The 11,318-nt window shown below is 41.4% G+C and overlaps 1 long non-coding RNA gene across 2 annotated transcripts; it reads left to right on the forward strand.

The window, feature by feature from the left end:
- Positions 1-6,031: 6,031 nt before the first annotated feature.
- LOC113600785 (uncharacterized) lies at positions 6,032-8,394 on the forward strand. Of its 2 annotated transcripts, none has more exons than XR_003421876.2 (2): positions 6,032-6,453; positions 7,784-8,394. It is a non-coding gene; the product is annotated as an uncharacterized LOC113600785 (long non-coding RNA). The 2 variants fall into 2 exon arrangements; XR_003421877.2 differs by having other exon boundaries at positions 7,921-8,394.
- The last annotated feature ends 2,924 nt before the right edge of the window (positions 8,395-11,318 follow it).

The following is an 11,318-nucleotide window of genomic DNA, read 5'->3' on the forward strand; positions in this document are numbered from 1 at the left end:
ATTATTCCTCTCTGACTCCAACAACTGGTCAAGTGCCTGGTGAACAGCAGGTGATGAAACATGCTTTCCAAGGAAATAGAAAAGAAAAGGAAGGAAGGAAGGAAGGAAGGAAGGAAGGAAGGAAAAGAAGGAAGAAGAAGAAAGAAAGAGAAGATATGTTTTCATATTTTTTTTCTTGAAACGGAGGGAAATAGAGGGCCAGAGCAAATTTTATCAGCCAGAATATATATAATCTTGAAATTTATTTACAAAAGGCATTATATTTACTTTTAAACCTGTATCAGCCTACCAGGTAAGCTCACTCCTGAACCTAGATTGGAGAACAAAAATTGAGTATTAGTGGTTTGGGTATTGAGAAATCGTGATAGAGGGGCGCCTGGGTGGCTCAGTCTGTTGAGCGTCCAACTTCAGCTCAGGTCATGATCTCAAGATCCGAGGGTTTGAGTTCCACATCGGGCTCTGTGCTGACAGCTCAGAGCCTGGGGCCTGCTTCAGATTCTGTGTCTCCCTCTCTCTCTGCCCATTCCCTGCTCATGCTCTGTCTCTCTCTGTCTCTAAAATAAATAAACGTTAAAAAAAAAAAAAGTAAAAAAAAAAAAAGAGAGAGAGAGAGAAATTGTGATAGAAAATGGGAGAGCTGGAAAATGAAGTTTCGAATGATAATTGAAAGAAGTATTTGGGGTATTTCAAACCTAAAAAACAAAACTCCAACCTTTTTGTGACTTTTGTTATGAAACTAAGGTAACTATAGGCAGAACCTTGGGGAGGGTTCCCACATGTTGTACAACCATGAAAGTATTGGCAGGAGAAAGACACTTGTCAATCCTTCTAGAAACGTAAGGAGAATGAATGATAAGAAGCTAATACATTGAAAGAAAAAAGGCTAGTGCTTGAATAGGAAGCTGGAATTCCTCGGACCAAATGTCGCGGGCTACATTCAACTGTCCTGGACTTGGGGTTTCTGAAGTGGGCTCCAGAATTTCTAGTGTCTGGGCAAGGATGACACAGCGTCTTGACAAAGGGGGTTTACGTGGTTTGCACGTGGTCTGGCACTGGGGCAGAGGGCACTCTGCACTTTCCACAAGGGAGAACATCTACCCAGCAAAGGGAAGCAGTAGGAAATCCGGAGGCCTGGGTTCTGGTCTGATTATAAGCCCGTGAAAGTTCCTTACCCATCCCCGGGCTGGCTGCAGTTTCCTCCCTTGGAACATGAGGGGTTGAGTCAGACCCTCTCCACGGTCCCCTCCTCTTCTGAAATACTATAACTCTACTCTTGGCCTAGAGAACAGTGTTGTGCATTAATAAGGAATTCTATCTTCTGTCAGGTTCTTTTGCCCCAAACTGTTTAGGTCCTGACTTGTACCCAATAAGGAGCAAATAGCATCTCCTTTTGATCCTGCGGTTAAAAATATTTAGTTTTTTGGTGTTTGAAGCATTCTCTTCAACTAAATATTATAACCTTGACATAGCTGGATTTGTACTTAACTGTTATAAACACACGCTCTTGGCAAGATCCTGTGAAATAATTGACTTACAGTGACCTTGATGCTGGCAACATGACAGTTCAAGTTTCTCATTATCGTTCTGTGTCAGATAAGGGAATTTTCCTCTTATTCAGCTGATTTTCAGCCTTTGCTTCTTGGGTAGTGGGTAGTGAGGGCTTTAAGATGCCCGGCATGCTATGCTGTGATGTGAATTTCAGCAGCCTATTTGGGGGAGCTATTTTTAGTCTCTGAATACATGATTAATGTGACCATTTTCTCCTTATCACTGTCTTAGATGTAATTAACAACGGACGTGATTATTCTTCCTGGTCGTGATGCCAGACTATGACACCTTTGAGTCATGACTGCGGCTTTGTAGGTTAAAAAACTACCGAAACTGCTTCTGGTGGGACAGGAGTGCGACGGTCTCTGTGGACTAGTGAGTTTGAAAAGCCTATTTGCAAAGCCACATAGTTATTGATTATAATATAAGTGTAAAAAAAGTATAAAATAAGACGGTTCAAGCACCGTCACAAAAATGAACTGCATTTCTCCATAAAACCTCACATATAAATTGGATGAGCATTTTCTTTGCATGGAGTGAGATATGGAAAGATTGGTTTGCAGCCCAGGTGATTCTTCTTTGTATCCTTCCTTTCCACATCAACCTGAGAAAGCACCATGGCGAGTGAGCTGGCCGCACCTCCAATATTTGACGGCCGTCGGTAAAGACTATTTGTTCCTCCCAAGTTAGACTGTGTTCCTCCTGTTCAACGGTGAGCACCAGCATCTGGGGATAGGATCTTGATTTACTAAAACTGATACCAATGTGTTTAGAGCTGTCTGGGAACCACACGGCAAAAGAGAATCTTTTAATCGGTTTTCGGGTAATGGATATGAACTGGAACTTACCTTTTCCTACTCTTTCCCACTTAAGATTCTCATCACCAACTCAGAAGAGTACAGCAACCGAAACAGTTTAACCCCCTTATTATTTATCCAAACTAACCCTAAGTAGGAATTTCTCATAAATCAAAGTTGCAAGACCTTGAAGAAGAAAAGGGGTGAGAATAAATAATTGACAAGAGCTTGGTACAGGGTCTGATACATTTAAGATGTTTACTAAATGGTAACCATCATTAGCATCACGACCTCTTAGACTTTGTCATTCGTCTTTTTAAAATTTATTTTAGAGCATTCACACACCAGGCTTGTGTCCTCTCCTATTCTTACTGTTTAGGAATTTGATGCCTAAATTTCATATTCACTATAGCAAAATTCCACTCCAAGTTATTAATTAGCACATCCCAGAGAGTTAGTTGTAATGGGATTTTAACTGCATCTCTGAAAATTGTACTCTTGCATTTATAAATTAAACACCAGTTTTGAGAGAGAAGTTCAAATGGAGTCATTTCCGGAGTCAAAAGGTGTATAATTTTATTCCTTTACAAGATACTGATTTGTGCAAAATAATGTTATTTCTCTTTAGGAGAGAAATTGCACACTAATAAATATCAGTGAGCTTCAGAAAGCCACTCAGAGGTTGGCCATTTGACCTTTGAGTGAAGTTCAATCCAGGTTCTATCATAAACTTGATTTGGTACCTTAGGAAATTTATTAAATCATCCGCCTTAATTTCTTCATCTATAAAATGAGAATTATGATATCACACAAGATTCATTCTTATAATATTATGGTGGAAGTGTACATTCCTGGAAGAATGACTCCCAAATACAGTATATTCTTTCTCGGAAAAATGGTGTAAAATCATTTCTGGCCAGGAGCAGACAGATGGGTGAGAAGGATTATCATGGTGCAGGTATCTCTGTGCGTTTGTGATTCCAGTGCCCAGGGAGGCACTGCTACTAATTTTGAGCAGCTGAAGCCTACATGGCATTAATTAATTAATTAATTAACTAATTAATAAAGTCTATGTGGCATAAAGAAAAGGAATCATGGTTATGGGAGAAAAATAATCTACATCTCCATGTGTATTCCCAGATAATGAAAATGTGCTTCTATTCAAATTTGAAAGAGTGCCTATTTTAAATACCAAAAATATTTACCAGCTGATTATAGAGCTGTGACAGTAATGATGCCAAAGATCAAATTGGACAAATGGTGCCCAGTACAGAGAAGGCCCTTGGTAAATGTTTGTTAAATTAAATCTGAATATAAGTGATGCGAGAAATTTTGGAAATACAAAATACCACCAAATATTAAATATCAAAAATATAAGAGCCAAATATTATTCAGGAAAAATTAAAAATTAAAGCTTAGGGACACCAGGGTGGTTCGGTCACTTAAGTGTCTGACTCTTGATTTTGGCTCAGGTCATAATCTCACGGTTCATGAGTTCAAGTCCCACATTGGGCTCTGTGCTGACAGTGTGGAGCCTGCTTGGGATTCTCTCTCTCTCTCTCTCTCTCTCTCTCTCTCTGTCCAAGTAAATAAATAAACTTGCCCCCCTCTCTGCCCCTCCCCTACATGTGTACTCTCTCCCTCTCTCTCCAAGTAAATAAATAAACTTGCAAAAAAGAGATTAAAGCTGAAATGATTTGATTCCCAATCAGTTATTCATCTATAGGGATTTTCTGAGAAATATTTAATGGATGAATATAAAGACTTGGATTTAAGTGAGAAGGATTATGATCTTTCAAATTTATTTTTCCACCTTTTAGATTGCTTTATGAAATTGCACCTTTTGGCTTTTTATCAACAAGTATTTATGGGGTGGTTACCAGGTGTCAGGTACTATTCTCAGCCCTGGGGAAGCAGAAGTGGACAAAACAGGAGAAAATCATACCTTCATGGAACTTATGTTAGAGTAGGGGAAACAAATAAATATGTAAATTATACAGCATATCAAATGCTAATAAGTTATATAGAGGAAAGCAAAACAGGGAAGGGGGTGAAGGATGTTGGGAAGAAGGTGGTTTCTTTATAACCAAGATGGCCAGGAAAGCTCCCTGAGCATCTGAGCAGACATGTGATGGAAGAGATGGGTGGTGAGCCCTTGGTGGGAAATCTGGGAGACCAGCTTCCCAGGTAAAGAAAACAGCAACCCCTGACAGGATGCCATGGCTTGGGGTTTTGAGGATGACAAGGAGGTCACGTGGCTGCAGTGGAAGGATCAAGGATGAGAACAAAGGAACTCGGGTCAAAGGAGTAATGTGGAATCAGATCACATAGAGACTTTACGTCAAAATAAGAATTTAGACTTTTATTCTGAGACGGATGACCACCTTTTTTTTCTCTCTTAATCGTGGCAAAAAGGGAGATTGAGTCTCTGAGAAGTTAAGTAACTTGCCAAGATCACGGAGCTCCTAAGTGGAGAATATTTTTGACACCGATAACCTGAGCTAATAATTTGGAGACTGGTTGAGGATTCAACCTGATTCAGCCTATTATTATATACAAAGTACAGCCAGAAGGCAGGTGGGGAAATTTTATCAATACCACTTACACCAGAGCGACTCAGAATTGGATGCTATGTCCATCAAAGTGCACCAGCTGGAAAAGCGACTTTTCTGAAGTCTGTGAACTTTCCAGAAAGATCTTTCCTTCCAGATAATGTCATCATAGTTTCTCTAGAGAGGTTACCTAAGGAAGGCAGGTGAGGCTGCTGGTTTTCACCGTGTGAGGCCAGTGTGAAATACACAGCATGAAATCAATAGTGTCACTCAGAGTGCATCCAAACTCCACACACAGGCATGAAGCAGCCAGGTATCCCAGGCAGCCAATCTTCTCTGGCTCGCCTTATCCAGGTAATTGTCTTGAAAGAGTGGCACAGTCCCGCTGGTGACAATGTATCTGCCTGCTAAATGCATAGCATCTAGTCCTTGCTGTGTGGTAGGGCACACTGAAAACAAGTTATAACAATTGAGTCAAACATAGAAAATATGATTAGCCATACAACAGGCTATGGCCACAGCTACATGAAGCCAAACAAAAAGAATCTTCAGCCAGCCATCAATGGTCTGAAGAGAGAACGGGTACAAATCCCAATGTTCAAATATTTGAATATTTAACAATTCGTAACCTGAATTGATTAAATAATTCTCCTGGCTGCACACAAGGTCTTGAGAGACAGTCGAGAGAAACGGGATCTCCATCTCTACCCTTATCTCTTACATTCTTTTAAATTAGTTCCTTCTCTTTGGTGCTCGAAACATCTGTCCTGTACAAAAATATCTCCTCTGATGCTCAGCACACAATCTCATTTCCGCCTTTCTTTCTACACAAAACGTTCCAAAAGAAAAAGTAACTCTCACTATCATATCCTCACTTACTCTGTGTCCTTTGCAAAGTGGTCTTTGGTCTCTTTAAAGACCTGTGTCTTAAAGATATCTTAATTTGTAAATAAACTCGTAATTACAAAGTTCTCGATTCAAACTGGGGATATTGTGATTACCAATAAATATATATATGTGATCTTCCTCCTGGTTTCTGGCACAGAGCAATAAAGAGGTCTTTTTTATGTTAATGAGGTGACTTTTTATGTTAATGAGGTGACCTCACAGATGGGAGGGGGGGTTGCCAGGGGCACCAACCCTGTGATCAGAGGGTTGGAACTTTCAGTCCCACTCTCCACACTCAGGGGAGGGGAGAGGGTCTGAAGATTGAGTTTAATCACCAATGGTCAATGATTTCATCAATCATGTCTACGTCATGAAGCCTTTATAAAAGCCCCAAAAGGACAGGGTTTGGACAGCTTCCGGCTTGGTGAACACACGGAGGTGCTGGGTGGTGAGCTCAGAAAGCATGGAAGATCCACACCCTTTTTCCACACCTTGCCCTATGCACCTCTTCCATCGGACCGCTCCTGAGTTCTGTCCTTTTGTAATCAGCCGGTAATCTAACAAGTAAAACATTCCTCTGAGTTCCGTGAGCCACTCTAGCAAATTAACTGAACGTAAGGAGGGGGCATTGGATCCTCTGACGGATAGCTGGGCGGTCAGTGGCGCAGGTAACAAGCTGGGCTTGTGATGGGGTATGAAGCGGGGGCAGTCTTGTAGGATGGAACCCTTAACCTGTGGGATCTGATGCCAGCTCCAGGTAGAGAGTGTCCATATCGAGGGGAAGTGTAGGGCACCTAGCCAGGGTCAGCGAGTTGCTTGGTAACTCCCCCTGCGCCCCTGCATATTGTACTTGGTGACCAGAATGTTACTGGTCTGTTGACAATGTCATCAACTACTGATCAGTTAACTCTTTTTGGAATCACTTCTCACGCTTTGCTTTCAATGACATTATACTCCTGTTCCTTCTCTTAGTATTTTATCAACCTCTTCCTAGTCTGCCTTAGTATGGACTCTGGTGTTTGTTTTTGTTTTTTAATCAGTGCTTAGAACTAAATGTTCCTGTGGTTCGGTTCCCACTCTCCTTTGGTGTATGTACCACATTCTCTCAAATGGGGAGTTCACTCATTCCCAAGGCTTGAACTTGAAATCTATCTCTGACTTAGTTCTGCTGTCTCATGCTTTATTTTCGTAATCTTTTCGACATTTAAGCCATGGTCTTATGAACACCATGTTGCTGAGTAGCCCAGAAAAAGTCACAACCTCTCTGAGACAACCTCTCCTCTTTTGTGAGACGAAGGAGTTCATCTTTCAGGTTACACATGGATATTATCAGTCAGAGATCTTGGTTGGAGAAGGAAACTTGAACAGAAAGCGAATTTATTTTACCCTACCTGTGAACGTTAGAATTGCTAGTAAGGTTGGGAAGACAGACTTCAGGGCTGGAACAGGACACCTCCAGGAGTTTACGTAGCTAGAATTAGAGACAAGTCCCACAAGAGGGAAAGTTTGACTTTGCCGACAGGCTACCTCTGTAGACATGACCACAGATACTGCTGCCGTCACCATTACAACTATGCTCCATATGTAGTGAACTAACTACCTGGTCACCATCCTGATATCCCACACAGAATTCAGAGTCTCCACTTGGGACATCCCACTGATTGCTCCTCGATCATATTGCCTGTGCTCTGGGAGCAGGCAGAGGAAGGATCTAGCTGACCCAACCCCCAAAGGGATTTCCACCCAATAGCAAAGGGGACTGGATGTGGGATAGCAAATCCCTCTCCCACTAAGAAATGTGTCCCATAGATTTCTCAAAGCTACCTCACACTCAAGACACTGAAACCAGAACCCCATCTGTTACCCGGGTAACTTATGCCTAAAACATCTGCTACAGGTACTCCGGTTACGGATTCTTGCTTCACAAGTCTTCACCAGTCAGTAATTACGTTGGTCAGATTGTTAACTTTTTGATCACTTCTTTCTTTTCCTTTCCAGTCCTAGCCCGTAGGTTTTGTTAAGAACTGATTTACGGAAGGAGCGATTTAGGGGCTAAATGCAACACAAAGCAAATCGCCAGGCATCGTTCTGTCGATCTAACACAAAGTCGTCTTGACTTGACTCCTTGCTCTTAGGTGTGATTTTCAGGATCGTTTCTCCCCTGCAATTTTCAATGAGCTTCACTTCCCAAGAAACGCTTTTTCAACCCTCTGAATGCTGACAGAGAACAGAACCTGGTGATTAAGGGCTACCTTCTATGAGAAAAGGACAGCATACTGAGGCAATCCTTTCTCTGGTCTTTTATTCTTTCACTCTCAACACATAATAATCATCATCTTTGAGAGGCGTATTTAACTCAAATATTTAAACATTTGCATATGTCGATGAAAGAAACATCCGACAAATTAGGTGTGATTTGTACCTGTGGAAGCCTACAGATGAAGACGAGGCGAAGGTGTGTCTTCACTGAAAACAGACATTTTGCCTTTGCTTTTGATTGTGAAACTCGGCACATCCCTTGGACCCACAACACAATAAAGGAGATAATGTGATGTGATTTGAACGTCTATCAATAGCCACAGGGGATAATAAATACCTTTGCTGCCCCTGAGCCCATGTGTTAAGTGAATTTTCAGTGTCTAGCAGTTGTCATGGATGTACTTTACGGTTTTCAAGCCTGGGATCTGATTATATACTCAGTGGACTCTTAACCACATTACGTATTTGAAGAAGCAAACCACCCGCCATATTTAAAATTAGCACCTGCCCCTACCACCTTGGCATTCCTAATCCCCTTCCCTAGCTCTGCTTCCTCCCCGACCCCCTGTAGCAACTAATCACCTTCTAAAATACTATATGATTTAACTTCATGTGTTTATTATCTATTTTCTATCGCTTCCTGCTAAAGAGTAAGCTCTGGGAGGACATGTTTCATTTACTGATGTCCTAAGAGCCTCAAAGGGTGCCTGGCACTTTCTAGGCATGGAAGTAACATCTGCTGAATGAATGAACAAGCAGCGGCCAGACAGGGCGGAGGCCAGCTGTAGTGCCTGAGACGCTTGCCTCTGCTGTGCATCTGTTTGCACTCAATTCCCAGTCCGTGGTTCCTTCCCTGTAAAAATCCGCTTTTCCCAAGGGTCTTAAAACTCGCTCAGCAAAAGCCTTCAGTGACTTCTCAGTTTAATGCACTCCTATTTCCTGGAGTTATTACATTTCAGCAAGGATCACAGTGTCAAGCTAATAGAATTTTGTGAGACTTTTTTTTTTTTAGAGCATTTTTAGGTTCACAGAAAAACTGAGGGGAAGGTACAGAAATTTCCCACATGGCTCCTGTCGCTGTGGATGCACAGACTTCCTTACTATCAGCACCCCTCACCACACTTGTCACAATTGTTGAACCTACACTGACAAATACAACGTCCCAAATCCATAGCTTATCGTAGAGCTCACTCTTGGTGGTGCACACACTGTGGGTTTGGACAAATGTTTGAAGACCTGTAGCTGTCATAATACCAGGCAGAACAGTGTCCTGACCCTAAAAATTCTTTGTGCTTTGGCTGTTCTCTGCCAACCTCCACAATCCCTGAAAACGCCTCAGCTTTTTACCGTCTCCATAGTTTTGCCTTTTCCAGAATGTCCTATAGCCGGAATCATACAGTATGTAGCCTTTTCAGATTGACTTCTTTTACTTCATTTAAGGTTTTTCCATGTCTCTCAAGGATTGATAGCTTTTTCGTGTCAAGTAATATTCCATTATGTGGATGTACCACAGTTTATTTATCCGTTCGCCGCCCGAAGGGTATCTTGACTGCGTCCAAGTTATGGCAATTACAAAGGAAGCTGCCGTGAACATCTGTCGCCGGCTTTAGGGTAAACATAAATTTTCACCTTCTTTGGGTTAATCTCCAGGAACACGATTGCTGGATCATATGGTAAGAGTACATATAGCTTTGTAGGAAACCACCAAAATGTCTTCCAACGTGGCTGTACCATTTTGCATTTCCACCAGCAACGGATTCCTGTCTTTCCACATCTTTGCCAACGTTTGGTGTTGTGGGAATACAGCTTGTATTGCTGAATTTCCACCACACTTTTATCTCTGTGTGCGGCTCATACACTCTAGCAGGGGGTAACTTTGGCGTGAAGAGAAATAGACTCAATTCCTCTGATTATTACATAGGATAGCTAATTTATACCTTTGCTATGGACAGATGTCTGTCCAAAGGGAGTTGTGTCATCTTTTTTCAAGATTTTACTGAAAACTATGGGTTATGTAGAAAACAAGATAAGTTGCTTGGTATGTTTATCAACAGACTCTAGACGACCTGGACTCACCGTCTTATGTGCATTTTCTTTCACATTCTTTCCTTTTAAAACCTATAATCATCACCACCAGTACCGTCTTCCTCATTATCTCGTGAAGTTTAATATCACATTATTTTAAATTTCCTAACCAAATACAGTAAAACCATACTTATCTAAAGGCTGTAACAGGAAACCACAGCACTTTGGAACGGAGTCAATAAGTGATCTCTGGTTGTTTTGAATCACCTAATTAATAGTATCTTTTCAAGATCTCTTTTCTTTTCTTCTTGCCAATTTTCACTATTCTGCTGGCTTTTGGACTCCAGTGGAGGTCCTTTGGAGCAATCTGGTCTCTTGCAGCCATTTCGCCTCGGGTGTTGAAGGAAAGAAGAGTGTAGTCCCGGATTTAGGAAGGATGTGGCTGGGGCTGGGGCTGGAACTGGGGAGGAAAGCAAGGCCTGGGGGCACCAAGACATGGCTGTGCTTTTGTTTTCTAGGCTAATCCCATTATTAAATTAAAAAAGGAAAGATCTTTAGTCATCTGAGATGTCTTTATTTCACCTTTACACTTGATTTACTGTTTGGCTGGGTATTAGAATTTCAATTAAAACATTTTTTTTCTTTGGATTTTGAAGGCTTTGGCTTTTATATCCCTTAGTTGAATTTTTTTTCTTTAATCCCTAGAAGCTTTTAGTTTTTTTTTTTTCCTTTACCTTTAGAGGTCTGAAACTTCTAATTGACGAAGCTTTATGTAGGTCTCTTTTCGAAACAGAGGGTTTTTGGCTACGCATTTGAAGAGCCCTTTCAGACTGCAGACCTGAATTCTTCAGTTTGAGAAATTTTCTCATGTAATTTTTTCTTATATAATCTTCCATGAAATCTGCCATAAGGTGACTGAGCGGGGGTTAAGCCTCTGAGCTGAGGAAACCTTAAATGTCAGCGTGTTGTAAAGGTTCTTGTTTCTCAGCCATTCAGCTTCTCCAGAGACAGTAACAACTTTTTATTTAGTTCATTGGAACTAAATCATTTGTAGGTTAAGAGCATTATTTCCCACCAGCTTGCTCTCTGTCCAGTGCTCTCTAGCTCATTGGTGGCACTACCAGTGTCTCAGGTAATTAGTTTTCCAGGCTGCCTTAATGAAGTACTATACACTGAGTGGCTTAAGCTATAGAAATTTGTCTCACACTCCTGGAGACCAGAAGTCTGAGATCAAGGTGTCAGAAGGGTT

This window comes from Acinonyx jubatus, chromosome A1 (assembly GCF_027475565.1).
Source record: "Acinonyx jubatus isolate Ajub_Pintada_27869175 chromosome A1, VMU_Ajub_asm_v1.0, whole genome shotgun sequence".
NCBI classification, from domain to species: Eukaryota; Metazoa; Chordata; class Mammalia; order Carnivora; family Felidae; genus Acinonyx; species Acinonyx jubatus.